The sequence below is a fragment of the Mus musculus genome, chromosome 8 (assembly GCF_000001635.26).
Source record: "Mus musculus strain C57BL/6J chromosome 8, GRCm38.p6 C57BL/6J".
Classification (NCBI taxonomy): domain Eukaryota; kingdom Metazoa; phylum Chordata; class Mammalia; order Rodentia; family Muridae; genus Mus; species Mus musculus.
In genome coordinates, this window is record NC_000074.6 from 122,933,140 (window position 1) to 122,954,658 (window position 21,519).

Below are 21,519 nucleotides of genomic sequence, written 5' to 3' on the forward strand. Positions count from 1 at the left end.
CTATTCCAAGAAACATACAATTTCATGTTAACAAACTGAGAAAAGACAGAATTTGCTGGTTAGTTTTGTCAGCTAACACAAGCAAGAGTCCCCTGGGAAGACAGGATCAACAAGAATTGTCTAGATTAATTTTTGGCCCATGAGCATACTGGTATTTAAAGGCAACAACAATAAAATGTGTCTCTGTGTCTGCTGTATATGTGCACATGTGTGTGGATACCCAAGGAAGCCAATAGAAGGTGTTGAGTGTCCTGGAGCTGTAGTTACAGGCAGCTGTGAACTGTCAGATGTGGGTGCTAGGAACTGCAAGAGGAACGAGCACTCTGTAACCTGAGCGACACACTTCCTGGAGAACAGCTGAGCCAACAGCAGGTATGCAGCAGATGCAGGTAGTACAGCCAGTTCTCTGATGGACTGTAAATGATGTACTAAATCTTTGCCCTCCAAGTTGCTTTTATCGGGGTACTTTATCACAACAAAAGAAACAAAACTCAAACAAGAAAAACCAAAATTTTATTTACTCATTGTGATGGCTATTCCTGGTTGTCACCTTGACTACATCTGGAATGAACTACAATCCAGAAATGGAGGGCACACCTGTGATCCAGATCTTAAGGCTGTAAGACACAGGCTTCTGACCTGGACTGTTGACATGGGATGACACATACTCCTGATCCAGATCTTGAAGTGCAGTGTCCATGAAAAGTTTAGGCCCAGGCAAGGTAGTACACACCATTAATCCCAGGAGATTTAATCCCTTGAATCTCCTGAATTCAAGGCCAGCCCCCGACAGAACATGATGGTACACAGCTTTAATGGGCCACACCTTCTGCTGGAAGCCTCCATAGGGACAATGGATGAAAGTAGGCCTATTTGTCTGCTTGCTAATACTTAGCACTGCTGGAACCTACCAGATTCTTGGACTTCCCATTCACAGTTGCCCATTGTTAGGTCAGTTGGACTGCAGACTGTAAGTCATTCTAATAATTTCCTTTAATATAGAGAAATTGCATAAATTCTGTGGCTTTAGAGAACCCTGACTAACACACTCATAGTGTCTTTCTGCAGTGAGTCATCCCCAAATGGGAAGTTAGAGAAGAGGAAAAAACAAACTGGGCTCCTTCCTAACAAGTGCCTCAAAGGTTTACAGCCTATGTGCAAATGATATCTATGAGCCCCTAAAGTAATAGACACTGTTTCAAAGATCCAGCTATGTACACTGCACTTTTGGCAAATTATTTCAGAGGGGAAAAATAATCTCAAATTTGCGTTTTTAATAAGTAATATATTCCACAGATTGTGTGTGTGTGTGTGTGTGTGTGTGTGTGTGTGTGTGTATGCCCAAGAGTACAAGAGAATAAAACAGAAAGATTATGGTTGATTGGAGAGAAAAGGTAAATACGAAAGCATCTCTCAACTTGGTCTGACTGTGGAATTTCACTCTAGTCAGAAAACACGGAGCTGCAGCAATTTCTGATCAGTGAGTGCCAGAGAAGCATTCATAACGACAAACTCCCATCACAGACAAAGGTCAAAGTGCATTCTGAAGGATCCACAGTTTCTAGTTAAAGAAACCTGCAGTGAAATGTCTCCATAGTCTTCTCTGCATTTGCTCTGGCTTGCACTATGCTTTGCTAGCAATAAAGGATTCCCTTCTCTTCAACTAAATGTGGTAAACTAACAAAAGGAGGCAATACAGGCACTCTGGAAACTACAGGCTACCTCCAAATCTGCAACACACAGCCCAAGGAGAGCCTGTAAACATAAATTTTAGCTCCACTAGCCCTTCACAGGGGGCACAGATGAGCTATCATTCAATGACCAAAATAGTGAGCAAGAAAATTAATACATCTGTCTTTTTATCTATGGGGAAAACATTGGGGAGAGGGAGGATATGCGATCACTGTGTTCCAAACCTTTAGGAAGGTTATAAGTCTGTGCTCTGTGGAAAGCAAGCAGAATACTGTAAGTGCAAAGCATACAGTGGCAACTATAATAAATGACAGCTTCCCAACCCCTTTAGGTCAATGACTGAGGTTTAATGATCCATTTCAAATTACATTTACATGGCGCTTTATTTTGTATGTTATTTTATTCAGAGCCTCTAAGTAGCCTCATCTGAACAGATGGCATTATTTCCTCATTACAAATGAAAGACCTGGAGCTGAAACAATGCACACACCATCACCCACTGGAGGCCACTGCTGTCAGCATACACCTTGCTGACTCCCATGTGTCTGTCTAAACAGAAAAGGGACAAGAAGCTATTCAGGTAAGTCTGAAGGGATTACTGAGCCATCATCTGCAGCCCATGCTTAAATCTGCCTCAGTGTTTTAACAACATCACTGAACAATGTAGGCAAATCCCAATAACTCAAGTATACATACAACTTCCAAATTTGTAGGCAGGAAAATAATCTTAAAAAAGGAATAAAGAACTGTGTGGCAGTGGCACACGCCTTTAATCCCAGCATTCAGGAGGCAGAGGCAGTGGGATCTTTATGAGTTTGAGGTCAGCCTGCTTGTGAGTTCCAGAACAGCCGGGGCTACACAGAGAAACCGTGTGTCTCAGGCAGGGGCAAGAGGTGGGAAAGAAAAGAAAAAGACCTCCATTAGTTTCAGGTGAACCTTGGCTACATACATACATACCTTGTCTCCAAATGAACGTGAACATATGAGTGAACAAACACAAGAGACTGCAGAGACAGACACATTTTTGTCTGAGTATATACCTGGCCCCTGTCCTAATTCAGTGCTGGGATATGAAGCCTTCAGATCAAAAAGGCCAAAGTCTCACCAAAAGACGAGTGTGAGCGATCCTTCTAGTCTTCCAGCATGGACAAACAGGTGGAAACAGCTCTACTGCCAAAGTCACTGATTTGGACTTCCTAATTTCCAGAAACATGAGAAAAATGTCTGCTTCTAAATTCTCTAGTGCCTGGTAGCACTGGGGGAAAAAAAAAAAAAAGATAAGCAGGCTAAGAAATCCACTTTAAGTATTAAAAATGTAAACAGTCACTAGGCTGAGTGAGTGTGGAGCGCTGTCTGGAGGTGGATGAAGACAGATAATTCAAGTAGGCACTGTGCTGGGTGTGGAGAAGCAGGGTGGACACTGTAACTCATGCTGAGTAAGTTTCAAGACAAAAATACCTCAAATGATAAAAAGGAACCCATAGAATGCCACATAAAATTCCTTTCATGGGAAATAAAACATTTCTATGCATTTATGCACATAATGAAAATCAAAGAGCCTCAGTAGAAAAAATTAGAGCCATAGTCGTGGGACAGACATTACAATATTTCCAGAAAATGATGAAGTGAGAGAATCTCTACCACAAACTTCTAAACAGATTGGGAAACAACACAACTGACCCACTGGCATATATGAAATAATCTGACCAGTAATGACAGGGTTCAAAACATGGGAAACAGATTATCACTAATACCTGACCACATACTAACTCTAAAAATTTTAAAAGAACTGATAGGAGAGGGAGGAACTAAGTGCAGAATGGGAGAGGAGGAGAGAGAGTTGGTGATGTCTTGTGTCTTATCGCTATTGATTTTCCCCTATCTTGCTAAAATATAGAGAAATAAAGATATAAGAACAAGAGAGACTGAGAATTGGTCTATGATTAATGGGGAAGAAAAAGCATTCTTTGCTCTTTTAACTTAAAAGAACAACAACAACAACATCAAAAACCTCAAGTGTGGGCATAGTGGGCCTTTAATCCCAGGACCCTGGAGATTGGGGCAGGCAGAGCTATACAGTGAGACTCTTTCTCAAAAACAACAATAATTGAAATAATTTTATTTTAAATCATCTTTTAACACTGAGTATGATGTATTTTGGTTCTAGGCCTTTCTTTAAAATGTAAAGGAAACTCCTTTTTGTTTGTAGACCTTTCCCTCACCCATATTGTCAAACACGATTTTTAGGTCCTGTTGAGGCCAGAGGTTGACAGTGACTGTGTTCCTTGATCTGTTCTCTATTTATTGAGGTAGGATCTCTCTCTGAACTTGAGTTTGCCAATCTGACTAGCTGGCAAGCCTGCCTTTGGGGAACCCCTGTCACCACGTCCTGAGTAAGGGTTATATAGGGTGAAGCAGGCCCATCCACTGGTACGCACACTTGTATAGTAAGCACTTCAGCATCCCGGCTTGATACCTAGTTTTTAAAAATGGACAAATGATACCACAGGCAAGATGCCTCAGTAAAGAAGATAAATAGCTGAGCCTGCATTTCTCCAGATAGGTTCATGACAAATGATCAGTATCATCTGCTAACAGGAAAATGAAAATTATTGCCATTATCACTATAAAGCCTAAGTTGGCCTCAAGCAGGCAGGAATCCTCTTGTCCCCACCTCCCAAGTACACCAGAGTGTCACACAACGAGCCAGGATCATACCTGTCATCTCTGCAATGAGGAGGTTAGAGCAGAAAGACCACAGGGTGGAAGTCAGTCTATGCTATGGGCGGAGTTAAATCACAACAGGATGCTCTAAATATCCAGCAGACTGGATAAAATCAGAAAGACTGGGTAAATATAGAACGGCATACAGGATGCTCAAAGTCAACTGACCCTGAACTTCTCAAACCAAACATGACCCACCCACTGCACACTCTGCTTCTAAATGCACCACTGAACTGTGGGCCAAAACAACCCCTTCCATGCAGTGCTTTTTGTCAGGTGTTTGTCTCCCTGACATCTTAAACCAACACAGGTGTAGCATGACAGGCAGTTTGTCAAGACACTGGGCCACAGGGCAGCTCAGCACTCCCATACCCTTCACTGCCCAAAGCATAAAGGTCAGAATCATGGGAGCTAAACATCCAGACCAAAAATATACCTTCCCATGAGCAGCCCATGGAGACTGCCAGCAGCAGATGGCCATGGTGAGTACTTCTTTTCTGAAGCTATCGGGGTGTTTGTTTAAATATGAGGGACAGAGACAGGCTCATTTATGAAAAGAGGAGCCTTAATATCCAAAGCTGCTAGCACTACAATGAAAGTGGCTCAACAGACACAAGAAGGGGAACAAAACAAGCCCTCATTCCTTCTAGGTTATTCCACATACAGCTCTCTCTCTTCCCTCAAGCCAAGACCCACACAACTGCACTCATGCTTACAGACAGATTCTTAGCAAGCACAATGTGACTGACAAAGGGAAAGCAATGTCTTACCTGCTCTATTTCTCAGGAACAAAGCCCTATGACCATCTGGTACGAATCTACCCAATTAACCAGCTGGGTACTAAAGGCTCTGTCTAGGTGCGTGCTGACAGTCTTGAGCACAGCAGACTCCCAAGCATGCCTTCTGGACACTGGTACATGTCACCACGGCACTGAACTAACAAAGCATGGGCATCCTTCTTTGCTTCATTCACAGGGATAAGAGTGGTTGGTTTGTGTTTTTTTGTTTTTTAAATCTTGTTTCTCATGGTTTATTTATTGATGGCATATTGGTGGGGGGGGGGTGCATTAAACAGAAATGGGAGTTTAAGGAAGAGTATATGATTCACATCTTACTTTATAACGTAAGCAGAAAGAGCCCTTCTGTCTCTGCAGAGACTCAAAGGAAGAGCCAGAGCCTGGTCTGTCACGGCAGCTGAACACAAAGACGACAACAGGAAGGACCTAGTCACACAGTCACAGGAGCAGCCCAGGCTGCTTTACCATTCTCAGTCTCCTCCCCCAGCCTCAGTGCTGACATTAGAGATACAGAGCACCAACCCAGGAATCTAGTATTAATGACGGTCAACAGCATCTCAGGATACACCACCCAACAGGACCAAGATATCCAAACTCAACAAAGTCTTTGTATTTGCCAGCAAAGAGTTACCACTGCCCTGGCTAAGAGGAGGACAGAGCAGCAAATACTGAGACAAGGCTGGCTTCTGGTAGTAGTAATGAATCCAAAGTTTGCATAAGCAAGGGAAGGCTTATCTCAGGTTGTACCCCTAAATAACAAATGGAATGTGGAGCTGAAATCTACACTTTTATTCACTCAACTATTCCAAGATAAACATCTTTAAAAATTAAAACTTACATGCAATAAGCTTTACATTAAATGCTGAAAACAGTCTCTTGGCCCAGAATCTAAAGATCCTCCCTTTCTTCCTTACCTCGAATTTCAAAGAAAAGAAAACTGAAAAACTGCCTCTGTGAACACGACACGGATCTCTCCTGCATCCTCCACGGACCAAGCACTGCCTTACGCCAGCCCTGTCCTTGGTGAGGCCGGGGAAGAGCTCAACACCACAGCACACAAGCACCTGTGACCCTGCTCATAAGGAGGGCATAAGGGCTCTGCAGGCCATCTCAGAGATGGCACTTGCTCCCCTCACCCAACCTCCCTCTCCCTCCCTCCCCTTCCCTCCCTTGGTGTTCTCAGAAAAACCTGTTAACACAGTTGTTAAGAAAGGATACTGAAGTAGTATGTATCATCACAAAAAAAAAAAAAAAAAAAAAAAAAAAAAAAAAACCAGAATACAAACAAACTACCCCTCCCCAAACAAATAGAGGTGGCCATGCAAAAAACTGCTACATGACCTTCATGCCCTTAGAAGGTTCGGACATCCCATCTAAGGGCATGAAGTGTCCAATGAATGAAGTTTCCATTTAGTTGCTCATTTGTGCCTCGAATTAAAGCTGACCTATACTGTTCCAGGCATGGTGGCGTGCGCGCACACGCACATATATACACACACACATTCACACACACACACACACTGTTAACTCTCTGTGTGTGTACACTGTTCCTACGTGAATGACAATCTAGGTTGGTAAGGACTCAGTAAGAAACATTCCCATTACCACCTGGGTGTCCTTTGACAACTCCTGACTGCCTAAAGGTTATTTCTGAGTTTGAACTATCAACAAGGCACTGAAACCAACCTAGAACTTGACCCCCAGAGATATAGCAGCAGTACTGTGAAACAAATTCATTATGATAAGTCAACAGGGCTGGGACAGTGGCTCACATCCATAATCCTAGTGTTAGGAGGCTAAGGCAGGGGCTGTTACAAGATAAAGGTCAGCCTAGGTTAGACTATTTGGGTCCCAATTCAGTCTGCACAACAGGGTAAGGCCCTGTCTCAGACATGTGTGTTTGGTGGTGGAATGGCATGGCAATACTCCATTGAGAAACAAAATATAAAAATGTGGGTAAAGATGCCTCGTCATTTAATAAGCACACGTGGATCCTTTGTGTATGAGTAGGCATGGCTATAGTGACAGCTACCTATCAGTAGTGTCCAACTCAGCCCTATCATTCACAGGGGGAAACCAATTCCATGAAGCTAGGTATTCAATAGTTCATATAGTTCAATAAAAGGACCAAGCAGAAAGAACGACTGTCCTTGCTCCAAAGGTATGACAATGGTGCTCAAGAAATGCTAACTGACTTGCCCAAGATCACAAAAACAAAACAAAAACCAATGTTCAAAACACTGAGAGTGCTCTGCCTTTAGCTGTTCCTATTTTCTCTATACCCAAATGAGCACTGCTGGCAAGTGTATGGCCAGAGAGGAAAGAGAACTGTGATCAGAAAAAGACTAATAGGTTCAAGAAGGGCCCAGCCAGGAGCCAGGCCCAAAGTGAGACCTGGTAAATGTAGGCACTCATTATGGGCCTGCCTGCATGACTGCTGTGCAGGGCAGACTACAGGAGTCTAACAAGCATACAGCATTGTTTTTATCCTCAAACATCTGGTCACTATCTTTGTTTAAATTGCATTATAGATTGTAAGCAATAAATAGTCTATGATATAAAGTTGAAATTTCTGCTTTCTTTGGAGACTTATAATGATGTTTTGCTGAGGTACACAGGTGAAAGAATGTTTTGCTAAAGCAGACACACAGAAGGATGCATGATGTTTAGAAGGAATAAATATGACGCCCACCAACAGTGGGAGGTCACTGGAGCTCACAAAAGCACTTGTATCAATTCACTCTACACAGAGTTGGTGAGCTTTGCTTGTGGTGTCTCCATAGAGAGAAACTCACCAAAGACCTTCTCATGAGACTCCTGTGGCGTTCTTGCTGCTTCCCCAGACTCAGGCCTGCTGGTGAGTTTCAGTTTCTTCTGGATTGAACTTCCCTTGCTGATTTGCGTTTGGTGTTTGCTAGTGGACTGGACTAAGAACAACAAAGACTGGAATTGCCCCAAAGAGCCCAAAGAACCATTATTAAACAGGTCTACTTCCCCCATGTCCTAAAAACCTTTCCTTTCCATTACCTAAAAATATATGCCTACAATGGTACGACTTTTTTTTTAAATTATTAATGAGGAGGCTAGAGAAATGACCCAGTGGTTAAGAGCATTTGCTGTGGAAGTTCATAACCACCTATAATTCTAGTTCCAGAGACTATAGTGCCCTTATTTGCCTCCATGTCAGACACAGGCCTACATGCAGGCAAAATACCATACACATAAAATTAAACTAAAAAGTGTAATTGAATCCTAGCACATTAAAAGGCAGTATCTTTTCCTAGGAAGTAAATGCAAAGCCCCACGTATAGGCAAAGTTCCTTGGTGACTTTAGGCTTCTTCAGGCCCAGGCAAGCACAGGACTAGGAGCTGAAAGAAGTAGGGTACACTAAGAAAAGTATTTCTACCACACACTATTATTCAAATACTTGTTCAAAAAGCAAGAGTGCTACCATCTTATACCACAACCCTTTCTAGTCCAAAGGACAGTGCATATAATGAAAGCCTGTCTGTGGGGCAGCAGACTACAAGAGGGTAGGAGACTCAAGTCTGAGGCCAGTCAGGACCCATGCTAACAAAGGTTATGCTGAGAGATTGGCGGGCTGGTTTGTCAGCATTTACAGTTAGCTCAGCATCCAGGCTTGATGTCTTCTTTCCTTAGAACACACCACAAAACAACCAAAGAGCACGGGGGGCAGGGAGGGAGAGACAGAGACAGAGACAGAAAGCAAAAGCTGGGGACACTGCTGAGAAAGGAGCCCAGACCCAGGAGTATACCTGCAGAAGTCAGGTGATGGGCATAAACAGACATTCCTTAATTGTTAAATATGCATTGGTATTTTGTCTGGTTGAATGGCTGTGTGAGGGTGCCACATCTTACAGGCAGTAAGTTACAGGCTGTTGTGAGCTGGTTACTGGAATTGAACTCAGGACCTCTGGAAGAGCAGTCATTGCTCTTAACCACTGAGCCATCTCTCCAACCCCAGACATTCTTTAATAGAGAGCTATTCACCTTTTATCTGCCATATCTGCCAACAAAGATCACATTTACCAAAAAAACAAAAAAAACAAAAAAAAAAAAAACAAAAAAAACAGGTTATAACTGTCTTGAGTGTATCCTTACTGGCTCTGGGATGTTTGCACTGAGAGAGCCCTTTTAAGTTGCTAGTAGAAATATAAACTGGTATGGCTGGTGCAGAAAACAATGCAGAGAGGCAGCAGTACTCTCCTTTAATCCCAGAAGACAGATCTCTGTTAAGTGCAACACACCAACCTGGTTTATAGATGTATACAGTGGGAACCTCGCCTTAAAAAAAAAAATGTATTTTTTACAGCCCTATAGTTTAGCAATTCTACTTTGTAGCATTATGATGGTTAATCTTGACTGTCAAGCTAAGTGGATTGAGAAACATCTCCAAGGTTAAACCCCTGGATGTCTGAGAGGGCATTTCCAGGAAAATGCCTATGGGCATCACCATTCCTCAGGCTTGGAGTTTGGATGAAATGAGCCACGGGGGGACGGGGGGAGATGACTGGATAGGTGGCTTAGTGGTTAGAGCACTTGCTGCTCTTCCAGAGGACCTGAGTTCCTGCTCTGCACCCAGGCCAGGTGGCTCATGGCATCTGTGAAGCCTGGTCAGGAGCTCTTGCGCCCTCTTCCGGCCACCCTGGCCAGCTGTACAGGTGGCATATGCTCAACACAAACACGGACACAGAAGGAAACATAAAATCTAAAATTGAAGAAAAGCAAGGAAAAGGTAGAGCCCTAAAGTACAGACACTCTCTGCTTCCTATCTATCATGTCTTTCCTAACACGCATTTAGGGGGTGGGGAGAGATCCCTGTCTGAAACTATAAGCCAAAAATAAATTTTCCCAGAAATTTGTCAGATGGTTGTCATAGCAATGAAAAGCTAACAGAGGTATATACTCAAAAGAACTGAAAGCAAGGTCTCAAAAAGAGATATTTAAAATCTCACATTTCCAGCTCACATTAAATAATTTCCAACCTCACAGATGAGCAAACTGTGTATGATGTGTCCAACAAAGGACTAGTGTTCATCCCTAAAAATGAAGGGAGTGCGGCACGGTGGCCTGTCTCTTTAATATGCAGCACTGTGTATGTTAATAGTATGCAGAGGAGATCATCTGGGCACAGAAGGGAGCCCCGCTCTGTGGTGCACCTCAAACCCACCCTTGTCTGAATAGCACCATGACTGCTCCTTTATGAAAGTAACTTCCCTTGTTTTTCTTTTCCTTCCTTCCTCCCTCCCTCCCTCCCTCCCTCCCTCCCTCAGTCATTGTTTACACAGACATGGTCTCATTATATAACCCAGACTGGCCTGAAATTCATGATCCTACCTTTTTAGCTTTATAAATGCTAGGATTTCTAGTGTATAGTACCATAAATACCTGAATCTCCTTTTTAAAAATGTTATCTTTTATTTTCCACTTACATTTTATCTACCTTTCTTTTTAAAAAGCTAAGAGAGGAGCCGGGTGTGGTGGCACACGCCTTTAATCCCAGCACTCGGGAGGCAGAGGCAGGTGGATCTCTGAGTTCGAGGCCAGCCTGGTCTACAGAGGGAGTTCCAGGACAGCCAGGGCTATACAGAGAAACCCTGTCTAAAAAAAAAAAAAAAAAGCTAAGAGAGAGCTGGAGAGATGGCTCAGTGGTTAAGAGCATTGACTGTTCTTCCAGAGGTCCCGAGTTCAATTCCCAGCAACCACATGGTGGCTCACAACCATCTGCAGTAGGATCTGATGCCCTCTTCTGGTGTGTCTGAAGACAGCTATATTGTACTCATATACTTAAAATAAATAAATATTTAAAACAAGACAAAACAAAAACCTTAAAAAAAAAAAAAAGCTAAGAGAACAACAAAAAAGAGATTAGTGAATACTTCTAGATACAACCAAATCCAAGTCTTATTCTTGGTGCTTTAAAGTGGCCCTAGAGGTGACCTGTATCGCACTTGATCCCAGGAAGGATTTGCTGCTTTCAACAACAGAGAAACTGACAAGCCAAAGAAACGATGAACCCAGGGTTACAGTAAAACTACACTTGTGTTGGCAGGTGCAGATGGCAGAGTCCCACGGGAAACTCAGCATCAGTCATTTCTCACCTCTTTCCAGCACACAGTGGACAAGTCTCCCGCAGCACTCACAGAGTATCCACAACTGTGGGCATGTATGTATGACGAAAAAGCCAGAGGAAAGTAAGGTCCCCACATCACCCTGCTGCTGGTCATGCTTTGCTCAACTAGCACCATCTATCTAGACATCCAAGCCAGTGGTCCAGTGTGCCTAACTTAAAACAGGTATTCAGAAAGGGGAAACAATACAAAATCAAGCCTAACTTATTTCTTTCTATTTTCCACTAGGACATGTACACGGGCATTCCCTAAACTTCATTCTCCTTAAGAGTGAGCAGCCTGCTCCAGGCTTCTCTGGTGGAAGGCCCACAGCAGAAAGTCAGCACTGTGAAGACAAAGCTGTACAAAGAAGGCTTCAGACACAAAATGCTTTCTTTTCATAATCACTGAGATTTCAACTGTGGTGATCCAGGTAGTACTGCGTGTGCGCAGCAAACTGTAACAAGAAATTGAAAGGTGCCGGCCATGGCCCCGAGCATATGAAGACAGGGTGCTGTACTCCGGATTAGACAACATTAAACACTGCCTTCATGTTTTTTGAAACCTAAGATCCTGAAACATAGTGTTTTTTAACTTAGTAAAGGTGAGACAACCTACTCCAATGTAAATACACGGACATTAAGCCAAGTATAATGGAACATGCTGTAGTTCTAGCTACTCGGAAGGCTGAGGCAGGAGATCACTGGTAACCAGGGGATAGGGGATAGCTTAGGGAACCTAGTAAGACCCTGACTCATAAAAGAAAAATAAACAGATATTATTATGCATGTTTTGATGTTTTTCACAAACTGCTTTTCTGAAATACTACAGAGAATCAAACACAACACTCCAAAAACCAATGTGTACATAAGCAAAGGAGACACCTTTCTAGTACTGAAGAATTCCCATTTGAGTGGGCCACAGGCAGGTTTTAGAGGCAGCATCCACCAATCATCATGCCTCGCTTATTTGGTAAGCAGTATATCACTGATTAGCAAATAAAGAACTGGTCACCAATAGTCCAAATCCTTTACTCACTATAACAATAGTGTATTGCTGTGTGTGTAAGCAACTTTGCTCTGATGTTTACACACCCAGTGTCTGCATGCTGGTTGCGCACTACTTGTAGGACAGTCTTTAAGTCAGGACCAGAGCATGCCATCTGCATGCCACACCCTGTCTTTATTATGAGAATACACATGCTGGATGCAGACTGCTTAAGTATCCTTTCTCAGCTGCAGTGAAGAACAGATAAATTTCCTATAATCACCATTTTCCATATAACCAATCACAGACACAAAGGGTAGAGATTCCCAATGACATGGGAGTCTGCTTCCAGGGACCCAGATGTATAATTCTTAGGCCGCAGAATGATGGTGGCCATGTTGTGACCTCCATACTCATTCTGTCTGCTGCCTCAGTGTTGATTGGTCAGGCAGGACTGGGGGACCTTTGACCTTATTAGCCTTAATACGTAGACTCCAGTTGCCCTTCTGAGAGTCAGCAGTACTACAAAACTAGGAAGTTGTTATCTGGGTCAATGACCATTTCATCATTACAACTTTGTAACTAAGGGCTTGTGATAATACATATTACATTGTTTTGAGTTCCACAGTTACATCTTACAAAAAGAAACAAGTTGTATTTTCTTTCATTATTTAAAAAAAAAAAGCAATCTGGCACAGTTCACACATCACTTGTACCTTCTTCCTTGTCGACTAAAAAGCATACTCCAGGGAAGACAAACACTGGTACACCGATTACCCAGACATCACCACTCAAAAACACTGCTTCTAAATTCAGGATCAAAGGCTATCAAGCCAGGTAAGTAAGGATGACAGAGAAAAAGATAAACACATAACTAGGGGGTGGCCATATTAAATCAAGAAGAGTTTAGTTTTGCAAAAACACCTTCAAAATTGCCATGGCTCTTCAAATGGACAAAGAGTTTATATTTCGCAGGGAAAAGATGGGCATTCAGAGAGAAACAGCAAGACCTTCAGCCTGAGTCGTATGAGAGCCAGCAGAAAGGATGAGTCAAAAAAAAAAAAAAAAAAAAAATCACAATGAAGTGCACCAAAAGTTTTGTTAAACAAGATCTAATTCTTTACCCAAATTAAGAGGTAAATTAACAAATGAGAGCTGAGGAATTTCTGTTGTAGCATTCTGAAATGCCCAATCCCTTGGTTCCCTACTATAATAACCACAAAGAAGACAAATGCACAGCACACCTGTTTTTTCACACCAGAGTCACTCTGCTTGTCCCTGTGAACCTGCATGTGCTACAGAGCCAGCTTAGCCTGGCTGTCTAAAAACAAACCAAAAAGCCGAGCCAGGTAAAATACAGGAGGTACCATTTGTGTTGGAGCCTAAAATATACTGTGACACAATGAATTGAACAAGTCGAAGCATGAACGAATCAGAATCAATACTTGATAAACGCAGCCCAAATCCAGTAAGAAAATATGACCACTAGGTTTTTTGTTTTTGTTTTTTAAATTATACAAGAACTTAAGGCATGGCTCAGTGGTAGAGTCGTTGCCTAGTGTGGTGGTGAGCTCAGTGGTCCAGAGTTGTAAATGAGTAGTGGGAGGGTGGTGAAAGGCTGGTGTTCCAGAGCACCTACTTCTTTCTCTTCCAGAGACCTAGACTCACTTCCTGCACCCACCTAGTACTTCATTAGCTCTGCAGGGGGTATGATGTCCTCTCCTAACTTCCACTGGCTCCTGCACATGCATATACTTGGGTGCACACATATACACATAAAATAGTTTTAAAATAATTTATGAATTCACCCTGAACCTTACTATTATACATAAATTTACTACTTGTGCTTAAATGTCAGGAAACAGATTTTGAGATTTATTGCTGCAAAGTTGTGGACAACTAATAGTAAATGGCGCATTAGCTGACTAATGTGTGTCTAGAACTCAGAGAAAGCAGCCCACATTTTATTAGCAGTCTAAATGCAAGTGAACTCTCTATGCAAAATCTAAGTCTAAGTCACTATTATGTGCACCAAGCATACTTACACATATTGCTCCTGTTATTATGTGTTGCCCCAATCCAACCTTTAAAACCCCCCACACTCCCTTCACACAGGCAACCTTGGCAACCGGATGGAGATGGCTCTTTTACTAGCCCTCCAGCCTTTATGGGCCACCATTACAGGACCTGCCCTTCACCTGTCCCCTATAACAGTGTCCAATTGGCAGTTGATTATGGTCTGTTGGGTGACACGGGTAAATCAGTAGAAACACCTCCCAGAGAAAGTAAGCTTATGAGAAACATCACTGTAATCTTGGAAGATTATGCTCCAGTGTGGTTTAGGAACTCCCATGGGCTAGAGAGATGATTTAGTCTATAAAATACCTACCATGATCCTCTGCTCAGATCCCTAGCACCCATACAAGAGCTGTGCCACTAGGCACAGTGGCAAGTTCCAGCAATCCCAGCATGGGGGAGACAGTACAGAGGGCTGGAATGATATCTCAGTGGCTAAGAATTGCTCTTTAAGAATGAGGACCAGTATTCAGAGATCTCATTTTTGAGGGGAGGGGAGGGGAGACATGGCTCAGTGGTTAAGAGTGCACAGCACTCATACGTAGGCTTCCCATCCAGCAGCTCACAGCTAACCTGAACCCCAGCTCCAAGAGACTCAAAAACCTCTTCTATCCTCCATAGGCAACTAAGTTCACACATAAACACAAGCAGGTAGCCACAAGGGTACATGCATATAATTTGAAAAAGAACTTTCTGAAACACAGAATATATTTAAGATGCTACTTAAACACTTAATTACCATGGATCATCAACACAGAGAAGGCAAGGAGTTATTGTTTTAAAGTACTGTGCGCTCCCAATGAGATATCAACTAAGAGGGTGGTGGTGACACACGGCTGTAATCCCAGCACTAAGGAGGCAGAGGCAGGTGGATCTCAGAGTTCCAGGACAGCCAGAACTACACAGAGAAACCTTGTTTAGGGTGGGAGTGCAGACAGGAACAGACACAAGACACACACAAAAGTCAACTTCTTGAAGAGTCACAGGGCCCTTTTGAGCTCCATCCAGGAAGTCAGGTACTAGTTTGCCAACAATTGCCTATCTATTCAGACTGACAGGTGGACACCCAGGACAAGAGAAGCACACTTTGGTCATGGGTAGCAAAGTCAACAACACTATGTTAGGCTTCAAACTTTAGCATGAAAATCGTATTCCAAGATATTTTTCCCACTTATTTGAAGATACTAAGGGGGGGGGGAGGGGCGCGGACACACAGAGTCTGGAAGTGCAAACGTCTGTAAACGGAAATTTAGTATCAAATGGTTTCAGATGCTGCTGACAGGCCTTCTTCCTCATGGAGTTAACATGACCGTAATCTGGCTAGTTGTAGAGGTAAATTCTCTAAGTGGCTGAAAGAAGGGAAGTTACCAGAGAAGAAAATAATTTCTGGAGAAAAACAAAACAATATGTAAATGAATTTTGAAATCCTAGGATCCACTCACTTCCTTTTTACTTGAACATGAATATCCTAACTGGACTTGAACTCAACTCAGAATTCTCTTTTCATTCTCCTAAGCAGCCAGCATTATAAGGCGGTAAGTACCACCACGTATGACTTTCAGACTCCATTCCACAGAACACACACTTATGATACCTGAGACACTTAACATCATGCACACAAATGTAACTTGTACTACCTGCTTGATACTTTCATCCTAACTCAGACAATTCATGGAGGACCGATGGCAGGGTTCCAACGTTACCATAACCTTGAATTATTTACTGGGATGGAAGTGAGGGGGAGAGAGCAGCTCTCAGAGCAGAAGCCTTTAGGAGCTCCCCAGGGAGCTGCCAAGCGGGAAGCAAGAGCTGCATCGCTGCGCTCCTTAGAGAGGCCCTCGTCAGAAGTGCTTCCGGGACTATCTCCACCTGCTTGCATTTCTATTTTGTTTGCCTTTACAACAATGTCGTAGATGTACTCCTAGACACCAGAGGCTCACAGGCACTGCTGGTGGTGCCCATGCTAACAGGACATGGAGAAAGGATGAGAACGGGAACAGGCAGCAATCAGAAGCACAGACTGAAACCAGCAGGTACCTTTTAGAACTACAGAAGTTCTCTCCTCCCTAATCCAAGAACTTACTCCTGGTGCTAAATTTGTGCTGAAATCCGCTCCCACTGGGGTATAGCTATCCACAAAATGCAATCAATGAGCTTTAACAGAGCGGCTCTGCAAGGTTAGCTTCCAGGGTGCCTAAGGCAGGGGTGTCAGACAACAATTTCTGGAGAGCTCTCAGCCCATGGATGGATCATCTTCACTGCTACTATGAACAGCCCCTTAATCAACGGGGAAACTATCCCCAGCACCTTCTTGTGCCAACGGAGACTGCGGGCTGATTAACTGCTGGCTTCAGTCCTCCACTCTGACAAGCCAAGGTACCCCTGAAGGACTTCTTCCCTGCTGCCCTTGGGTAAGGTGGTACAGAACAAGGACAGTCAGAGAAGCCCTGTTTTCATCTAGCAAAGATATCTCACCCACACGGAAACCAAATACAGTGTAAACTATGTGTTTTTGAAGGGACAGAGAATCTAGCACCAAAAATAACTGTTTCAGGGTCCTGCTGACATTTAGATCAGTGCAGCCAGTGCCACAACTTTCTCTGTGAAGTAAGGTAACCATGCCTGAGCCCAGCAATCTCAGTGACACTGTCCTGAGAAAGCGGGTGCAGCCTAGAATTTCCAGGTGACCCTTGTAAACAAGCTGCCAAGATCTGACTCCATCTCAGTCTTAATTCCAGTCTCTTCAATCCCTGACTCAGCCCTTCTTCTGTTTGGAGGCCTTCAGACATCTTAAAATTCTCCACAGCATAAAATCTTTCTTCAGCAAAGTTCTCAAAGGTGATTTCATCTAACAATAGCTATGGATTCCTTACACACTGGTATGTCAAGCCCCAAACATCTCATTATGTCAACATATGCAGGATACTGCTACCCTGAACTATAAAACTCTAAATCCAGATGGAAGGTCACTGCCATGCACAAGTGCCATGCACTGTGCACAGCCTACATCACTGGACAAAACAAATACCCAGGGATGAGTCAGTGTAAAGTGCATTCAAGGCACGCATGCACACTCACGCACAAGGTTTATACTTCCTTTTTTTATTTCTAAATTGAAAAGAAAATAAATTTACCACCTTATTGATCTTCACTTTGTCTGCTATTGTTGCTCCTCCTTGGGAACCTGTTGGAAACATGGTACTTGCAGCAAACTTGTATTTATTCAAGAGACCTCACCTATCTGTTTCTAGTTTTGTTCACAATACTAATGTTTGAACATTAGGTCCTAAAGCAAAGCAGATTCCAAACAAAGCATGTTTTCAAGGTACTTTTTTGGTACACTTGGAAGGAGGCACAGGCAAGCAGATTGTGAGTTCCAGCCCAGCCACAGGTACATAGTGAGACTCTGGCAAAAAAGAAAGTCACTTGGTAGGAAAAATAATGAAATTAATAAAATCCACCCCTCCATCCTGTACCACCAATCTTATCAGGATTGAGCTCGAAGGAGATGCAGAACATTCTAGAAGGGGCAACATACTAGAAATCAACCTACGAGTGATACTGAAGACACCCAGGCCAAACTGCACACTGTCTCCCATACCATCAAATCCCAGAGCAAAATCCTGGTCCAGTATAGATTCAGCAAATTAGAGAGACCCTGAGAAACCTCTATGCTACAACACTCTAGACAAAGAATAGGGAGTGGGGAAACAGCACGCACAGATCACCTTCTAAGTTCTGGGCTCCAGACTCTTGTCCTCACAGCTGCACAGTACAGTGAGCTCTTCATCCACTGAGTATCTCCAGCCCCAATGCATCCATTGTTTTATTGCTGTGTTGGTTTTGGTTTCTTAAGGCAGGCTTTCCCTGTGCTGTCCTGAATTCAATCTGTATACCAGGCATCTGGAATTCAGAGATCCACCACCTGCCTCTGCCTCTGCCTCACAAGCACTGCAAGTGGCCATTGAACTCTAATGCACATAAACTGCTATTCCAACTAGAACATGTCGATGAGAAGCGTAAGGACTCATGTAGCCACCCAAGATGCCTTCAAAAGGAAAATTCTTTCCCTTAAGCAGCAAATGCTCACTCTGCGCCCCTCCCCCTCAAGATACCAAGAAGTGTTAGTCCTAAAAAAAACAGATAAAACATAGTTACACTAACACAGACTAACATTGCTCTTTGCTGTGGTTTTGCTTGGTTTAGATCAAGCCCATGCCTCCCCCTCCCCGATGCAGAGGAAGACTGAAATGGGGCCATTCCCGAAAGGAACAATAGCAGTTTCTCTGTGGTCATGGAATAGTAGAGGTAGAAGTATGAAAATAGGATAGGTACACTGACCCAGTAACAGACTAAATGACAGGGTCAACTCAGATCCCACTGTTGTACTGTGGCCCAGGCAGGACAGGACTCTGAATCCACCTTATGTCACAGGAAGGAAAGCATGCAGGATCAAGAACATAAAGTTAAAGACACCAGATGTGTGCCTTCACCTGCACTCACCTGGTATGGCTAGACCCAAAGACCTGATCGTACCAAGGCCATGTCCTGTGCCCAGAACAGGAAGAGTTGTCACTTCAGGAGGACAGGGGAGACATGGTTTATCCCACTAACATTCATGAGCATTGCCTGGGCCCCACAAGAAGGGGCTGGGGGCAGTACTGGTGAAAGGAGGTTAGTGACAGTTGAGAAAGGTGAAGACAGTGTGGGAGACTGCACTCTAACCCCCAACACCAACCGGGATGGCTAGTCTGGGTTATCACTTGATTCCTGCAACTAAGTGAGACCCCAAATGGAAAGGCGCACCTATGCAGGAGTTTTGCTCAATTTGAAGTGAAAAGATCTACTTCTCATGTGGATCTGTGAGACAGAAAAACACGTCTTTAATCCCGACGTTTTGAGCTGTGAACTCCACTTTGAATCTGGGGTCTACCTTCTGAGGGAAGCCTACATAAGGACATGGAAGAAGGGGATATTTGCTCTTTGCCTGCTTGCTATCATCTTGATAGTAACTCCATTCCTTCAATGGTATTAGAGCCCACTTCTTTGGAATTCTGATGTATACCTTAAAGACTAGCTGAGACATCCAGCCTCGTGGACTAAAACAACTGATTCTTGGCAGCCATTGTAGGATTAACTGAACTATAGGCTGTCATTCTAGTAATATTGTGTGTGTGTGTGTGTGTGTGTGTGTGTGTGTGTGTGTGTTCATCCTACAAGTTTGGATATTCTAGAGAACCCTGACTAACATACCAAGAACCCAAAGAACAGAGATGAGGGTCTAGGGGACACTTGCCTACATGAGCAAAGACCTCAGTTCCATCACCAGCAGTACATAAAAACAAGAGGAGTAGGGCAGGGGACTACCAATGACAAGATCCACCTCCAGTTATAGATTTATACACTAGGGTTCTATGGACAACCATCACTGAAGTTAATGTCAAAAGGAAGGCTGTTGTTGTGAAATAGACTTAAATATTCATTCATGCACACACTAGGAAAAAAGAAACCATCTTTTATATTTTTAGTTTCTCAGTTCCTGACAAGATGAGAACATGCAAGAACATTGGCCACAGTAGTACTGTCTCTGTCGCCCAGAGAGGCTACAGGAAACCCTCCCTGCCCTGTGTACTTCTTTAAGAACGTGGTTGGGGATCACCAAGTTGGCTCAGTGGGTAAAGGAGAAAAACAATGCCTCAACTCCCACAAGCTGGTTTCTGCTGCAACTGAACACACCACACGGCACATCAACCTCAATAGCACGTGCTCTAAGACAGAGACTGTCAAGTCATGGCGAGTCTGTCTACCTCTAAGACAGAGACTGCCAGGTCATCTCGAGTCTGTCTACCTCTAACTCATCAACTTTAAAACAAAAGAACCACTTTTCTCCTATCTCAGATCAGTAGTATCACATCTAAAAAACCCTATTAGAAAATTATTCTATAAAAATAAGGAAGTAATGGAGAAGGCTTCAGAGGTTACGCCAAACAGCCAAGACCAGTGACTCCCTCAAGACCCTAAGGCACTTTAATAATGGAACTGGACAGGAAAATGTATTTCTAAAATAAAGGATATAGCCACAGGCAAAAAACAATACCAACCATATCAACACTGGAGCTTGGACCAGCTTACACTACACACTGCTGTCCCTTTAAGATGATCAATTCCAAAGCCAGTATCTTCAACAAGTAAAAGAGTTTATAAAGGGAGCACTGCTGACCTCAGCACCAACACTACAGAGCACAGCAACAGCTCCCAGAAAAGAGAAGAGGCTATCCTACCCACTACAAAAGTGAGGCTCCCAAGCATCATGGTGCATGCCTCTGATGCCAGCATTCAGGAGGACTAGTGGGCTGCAGAGCAAGGCCGTGTGTGTGTGTGTGTGTGTGTGTGTGTGTGTGTGTGTGTGTGTGTGTGTGTGTGTGTGTAAGAAGGGGCATGGACTCCTGCAGAGCAGCTGTCTGAAGTGAGAAGTAAAGCCTGAGGGATACTAGAAACCAACTATTTGAGAGAGGAAACAAGCAACTGACTAGACAGACATCAACTTACCTTTTCCAGGCTCATCAGCTGCTTTGCATCCCAAAATCAAGCCTGTATGGCACAACACTATATCCCCAAGACCACGGGAAGGTCATGACAACAGCTTTGCTCTGAGCACATGAACTCACACAGCTTCTGTACCTACCCAATACCACCCCAGTGCCCTTGTACACACATGCAGATAGATTATAAGTCACACGAGTGACTGCTAAATGTCACTTATGGTTAGGGTTGCTGTTATCACACAGGTCTCAGAAACTAACCTCCAAGACACAAAAAACAGATCTGAGTCTAGACAAATAGTGCATGCTACACAGCATCAAAGTGGGGCTGCCAAGCAGGAAAGTAAGGCAGCTTCATCTCCCTTTTCAATCCCTAGGAAAAGAAATAATCACCTTTCATCTAAGACGACTCCTCACTCAACAGCAGAAACTGCCAAGCTGGGCATGAGCCTGCTTGTCTCCACTAGCACCCAAGACACAGCCTTGCTTCTTCACCAGATCTAGCAACTGTTTCCAACCCCCCCCAACACACCTACTTCCTGTCTCCACCCACTCTGTTCTACCTACTA

The 21,519-nt window shown here is 43.5% G+C and overlaps 1 protein-coding gene and 1 long non-coding RNA gene across 4 annotated transcripts in view; one reads left to right on the plus strand and one right to left on the minus strand.

Moving 5' to 3' along the window:
• Window positions 1-21,519, minus strand: part of Ankrd11 (ankyrin repeat domain 11) — a 158,964-nt gene that overhangs the window by 49,819 nt on the left and 87,626 nt on the right. The window lies entirely within an intron of this gene.
• Window positions 657-21,479, plus strand: Gm39272. The gene is made up of 3 exons (XR_879314.3): window positions 657-6,236; window positions 7,997-8,070; window positions 11,288-21,479. It is a non-coding gene; the product is annotated as a predicted gene, 39272 (long non-coding RNA).